A 6,000-nucleotide genomic window follows, 5' to 3' on the forward strand; every position below is an offset into this window, starting at 1 on the left:
AGTCCAGACTATGAAGAGCACACTAGACAAATGAATCTTGGATGGAGTATCCAGTCAGTTTTGAAATGGCAGGTAGCCGTGAAGTATACTTGTGGGCTGTAGGAGAAAGTTCTAGAATCCCTAGGTGCAACCAAGGTCAAACTGTAAAGTCTACACAGAAGGTGTTGTGGTGCAGATAACATGAGATGGCCATGATACCAGAAGTACGCCACAACAAATCTGTTTGAGTATCAGATAGTACGCAGGAGTCTGAGCAGACCAACTCCAACAAAGTCTGCTAGGCTATTCTATCAGGACAAGGCTTTTAATAATTTGATCCAGAGACAAACCCAAGAAGACCTGTCTTCACTTCCTTTTTCAAATCAAATGATATCAAAATACGTTGTCATCTGAGCTTCAAACTCCTTTGTGTAACTGGTGATGAAACATCTGCCACAGTATGAGGAGCACTCATCATGTTCAGGGATGTTCTTCTAGGTCAAGTTTTCAAGTGAACACAAGTTCGTTCTTATGGCCGCTTATTTTTCAAATTGTTATTCACAACTCCTGGCTCCAGTACACATTTTAGAGGGCAACCCTGACTGGGTGTGGTTAGTCTTCATTGAATTTATAAACCGTCATTTTCAATGCATCATTGTCCATACTTGTTTGGATGGGCATCTGATAAATTCCTGTTTAGCTAAAATCCAAAGAAATGTCTACAATTACCAGATTTGGGTTTAGTAACGGTTTTTGAAGATTTTGCTCATGACTCAGCAGGCTCTGACGTGCCTCTCTTGGAAGTCGAGGCCAGGCAGCTGTTGAAGTTTCTGGCGCCACACTTGAACACTCACACACACCCACCCACTGAGCTGTGAGTGTTCTTTGTTCCAATTCAAACAGAGGACGTGTGCTCTTGCTTAAGACCTGACACTGATGTGGATCATTTTATTTTCTAAGTACTTTACTGTCTCCTGAATCTGTGCTTGTTCATTTACTACTCTAAGAGCTTCACTGATTTACCCAAATCTTACCATTTCTGTGTGTTATGACTGGTTGTATTAGAAGGGAAACATTGAAATTTGCTTTGAGATGAAATGCTTGGAGATGTTACCTGTGATTTAGAAAACCTTGTTTGACTGGTTGATCTTTTCTTGTTGTAGTTGTATTCACATGCAGTGGGTACCCTGAATAGCTGAACAGTATCCTAAAGGACTGCCAGGAGACGAGGAATAGGAAAAGGGCAGGGCAAAGTGTTGTCAATGTGCAAAGAAGGATCAAAACTGGAGACCTCAAAGAAAGAATCAAACATCAAAACCAATATGGAGAAAAACAGTTTATGATAAAAATGTCCAAAGACATGCAGGATAGGTGGATTGGCGATTCTAAATTGGCCCTAGTGTGTGCTTGGTGTGTGGGTGTGTTTGTGTGTGTCCTGTGGTGGGTTGGCACTCTGCCCAGGATTGGTTCCTACCTTGTGCCCTGTGTTGGCTGGGATTGGCTCCAGCAGACCCCCGTGACCCTGTGTTCGGATTCAGCGGGTTGGAAAATGGATGGATGGATGGATGGAAAGGAGTGACAAGCCAAAAGGAGACATACACTGTAATTCCTGCCCCCCCCCCCCCCCCATAACTACTCTAGAAAGATTTTCTTTAGCACTTCTTTGATCAATCAAGATATACGTGAGACATCAGCCTGTTTGATTTTCTAGTGGATCCCTGGATCCCCAATGCCATCCAATATCACATCTGCATCAGTCAAGGAGCAGAAAATGGTATCCAAAACATGATGGTAGCAAAAGAGAAGCATAGATTAAAATAAAACTTATTGTATGAGCAAATGTAAAACTAAATGTTTGACAAGTAGGAGTGTTATGTTGCTGCCAGGGTTTCCGTGGCTGGGCTTAAAATGTCACATTTATGGCTATTTTGTTTTTATGTTAATAATGTGGACTACTTAGTGTCTAGCTGTCCATGTATCTTCTGCTATGTTCCTTGTGTTTTGAGGCTGGTCCCCCAAGAGGTGGGGCCACTTTCCTAACACCACAAGAAACTGCCGCTGAAGAAAGACCCACTGTCCCATGTGGGTCATTCAGTGTGCTAGGTGGGTGATGAGTTATCTTCTGTTTTTTGGTCTTTTGATTATTTTTAATTTGCTGGATTTGTGTGACCATTTTGCTAAGTCTTTTGACCATTCTTGGATTTTGGGTCTGTGTTTGCTTTGAGATTGCCCATTTTGAAGGCATTCCCTTCTGTATTTTTGTGCTCCTCATAGCTTCTTATTTCTGAACAAATTTTAAAATACTTTTTTGTTTATAAAGAATCAACATTTGAACTTTTTATAACTGGCTGATGATGATAACCACCATGGACGTTGTATTTTTTGGAACTCTGGTGCTTAGGAACTCTCTATTTCACAACAAGGAGTTGCCATTTGTAATATTACACTTGCCAACATCATTCTCTTCTTGTGCATTTATGGTCAGACATTTGGGAGAAACGTCAAGATTTCTAGTCATTTGTTGCTCTATCTGTATAAAAAGCAGTTAAATTTAACTGAAAATTGAATCTTAAACTTTTAAAAGAAAATGGAATAAACTATGGCGGCACGGTGGCGCAGTGGGTAGCGCTGCTGCCTCGCAGTTGGGAGACCTGGGGACCTGGGTTCGCTTCCCGGGTCCTCCCTGCGTGGAGTTTGCATGTTCTCCCTGTGTCTGCGTGGGTTTCCTCCGGGCGCTCCGGTTTCCTCCCAAAGACATGCAGGTTAGGTGGATTGGCGATTCTAAATTGTGCTTGGTGTGTTTGTGTGTGTCCTGTGGTGGGTTGGCACCCTGCCTGGGATTGGTTCCTGCCTTGTGCCCTGTGTTGGCTGGGATTGGCTCCAGCAGACCCCCGTGACCCTGTGTTCGGATTCAGCGGGTTAGATAATGGATGGATGGATGGAATAAACTATTTGGTTATCATATCTCTCAAAATATAACTAGAATGAAATTTTCCATTTCAGGCTGAGATAATTCTTAATTTTATTGTATATAATGAATTGAGCAAAGATGTCAATATTTTTCAGTGGTGAAATTAGATAAGAAATATATATCTGAATTGACCCACCAGGAGCTACTTCACTTGTTCATGTAAAGTTACCAACATGTCGTGGATTTCCCTCAGCATGAGAAAGTAAGTCAAGTCTCTCTCCTCTGACTTTTGAATTTGAGGAGGTATCTCTTTATTGGCTGTCCTGGTCACATGATCGGAATTCAGGTGGTCATTTGAGTGTCTCCATTCAAGTTAATCTAAATAAAGATGGAGGCCTTCTACACGCTGGTAACTCTAGGAATTCTCACTTCCAAAACACAACTACAAACCTGTTTGCTGTCTTCACTGTTAAACACTGAATTAATATTCTGTTATGAAGGAAGGTAGCATTTATTTATTTATTTATCTTGCTGATGTGTATTTTTTATTTCTTTCAGATCTATTTTAAATTTGTGATTTAAAAATGTATCTAAATGTAGCAACATTTTTTTTGTCATTTTCAATAGTATGGCTGGGCTATCAAAGCCAGCAGAGAGCATAAGGAGCTTTGTCTAAAGCAGTGGTTCTCAAACTTCTTTAGAATTTCTTGCGTGATGGTCCCTTTAAAAATTGTTCGATGGCTTGTGGACCCTTTTATTAAAAATTAAAAAATCAATATTATTTCAAGAAAATTGGGGGCGCCAAATACTTTGCACAAGGGTGCCACATACCCACTGCGCGGCACTGCATAGGTACAGGTTGCTGTGAATAAAACATTTTTTGACAAACAATTATTTATTCAGAAAATATTACGTACATCTTAGTTATTAAATTTAAGCTAAAATTTTTATGGGATGGATGCATCTGCTTTGCCTTAATCATTTGCGTTGAGCGGGCAATTTCACCACTTAAAAACACAAAAAATGTAAAATATGTTGATTGTTGATTATCTGTATCCACCTTTAGTGCTCTTATTTGCTTCTAAAATATACAAAAACTGTTTGCGAGTGTTTTGATTCTACGAAAGAATCGATAATTTTTGATTATGATAAAAATAATAAGGGCTGGTTTGTGCTGAGCGATAACGGTGGGAAAACAATGCAGTGGCAGCAAATAACGGAACAGCAGATTAGTGATCGGGTCTAGGTGGTAGGGGTAACGACGGAGCTCAGTCACTTACTTCCCCTCGGATGGTAAAGGGTAATAATTATACAAATATAAATAGTATAAATATGCAATCATTTCTCAGACCCCAGTTTGAGAACTGCTGGTCTAAACCAGGAGATTGAGAGCACAGAGAAACTAAGCCAAAAACACAAAGGATAAAAGAAGGCAAAGGTCTAGTACCAAATATTAAAGTGCTAGAGGGTTTATGATCCGCAGACTTGGATAGTAACCTGCATTTGAGGACGACCTTTTAACCTGTTGCATTGCTTGTTTCAGGGTCACAATCTCTGTGACTTCGTCCCTAATGATAACAGCAGTGTGCTACCAACAGGTACTCAATATGGTATTGCTCATCATAAACAAAATTGCGTCAAAAATGGTTCAAATAAAATACAATATACAAAAGACAGACATTGTCACAAAAATAAAAAATAAATCTAAAAATGAATTCTTCGCCTGCAAAAATCCACTAATAGGAACTCTTAGAAGCACAGAATCTCAATAATACATAAGCAAAAAATTAACAACAACAACATAAAAGCCATTTTTGTTTTGGGTTCCGAAATATAGGGGGGACCCAGCAATTCCTGGAATCGGTCAATAGCACAGGAGTAGGGTGTAGTTATTAACTGTGCCACTAGGTATCGTGTGCCTACAGTCTTGTTAATCAGTCCACCGAGTGGCATTGTGCTGAGCCGATTGAGTGTGTATTTCAATTATGTGTTTGACTTCAGTGATTTTTAAATCTCCAAGCCATATTAAGCATGTCAGGTCCTATTGAACGCCAAAACAATGATGTTTGCATTGTTGCAAATTGATGGACTTGCTAGTAAAGAGTTTCCTTGTGAAAAGAGTTACTCTTTAATTGCAAACTCGTCTGTTGGAAAGCATCAAGAAAAAAAACACCCTGAACAGTGGTGCATGCAAAACTGCATTTAGCACCATGACAGCTCACTTGCTCATCACCGTGCTGTCAGTCAAAGGGTTTTTGACCAAAAACAACGTGTTTGTTGCTCTGCATGCCCCAAATCTACCAGATCTTACTCCCTGTGACTTTCTTTTATTTTCAAATTACAATTAGGCTGTAGGAAAGACGATCTGCTAGAAGAAATCCAGAAAACAAAAGATTAAAACAGGAAATGTTTCCGGGAATGAGAGAAAAGCTGGGACAAGTGTATTGCATCTCAAGGGGAGTGTGTTGATGGTGGCTAGTTTTTTTTATTATTTTTATAAACATATCTCCCTCATACTGTAGAGTGGTTGCCACAGTGTTATTAAGGTAAACTGCTGAAAGCGAGCAGCACGTGATGTCAGCCTTGTGTGATGCCAGAGATGGATCACTTGCAATTTTAGAAGCAATTTCATAACACTTGGCGCCTCACACAAACTGACTGGTATCTGAGATTGTAGATAAAACTTTCAAAGAGCAAGCGTGTGCTCAGTTTCATTAACGATTCCTAGAAAAAAAGACCTTAGTGCTTTGTTTCTCACTTTGATGTAGGATTTTGTTTTTGCATTTGTCAATAGACCATTTTGTTCTCCGTCTCTTGAACTCAGGAGTGTTATTTGACACAGAATTCTGCTAATCCTTTATTTCAAAACAGACCCAAAATCCTAATGAACATCCATCCATCCATCCATTTTCCAACCCGCTGAATCCGAACAATTTATATGAAATGAGGTACCAAAATGTCCACTGCAATCTGACTTTCTTTGCCCATGCTGAATGAAAGGATTTCAGAATTTAGTAGAGGACTGTACTTGCTTGCATGGCAGTTTCTGCTCTTTCTTTCTTTCTTTCTTTCTTTCTTTCTTTCTTTCTTTCTTTCTTTCTTTCTTTCTT

Source organism: Erpetoichthys calabaricus, chromosome 1, assembly GCF_900747795.2.
Source record: "Erpetoichthys calabaricus chromosome 1, fErpCal1.3, whole genome shotgun sequence".
Taxonomy (NCBI): domain Eukaryota; kingdom Metazoa; phylum Chordata; class Cladistia; order Polypteriformes; family Polypteridae; genus Erpetoichthys; species Erpetoichthys calabaricus.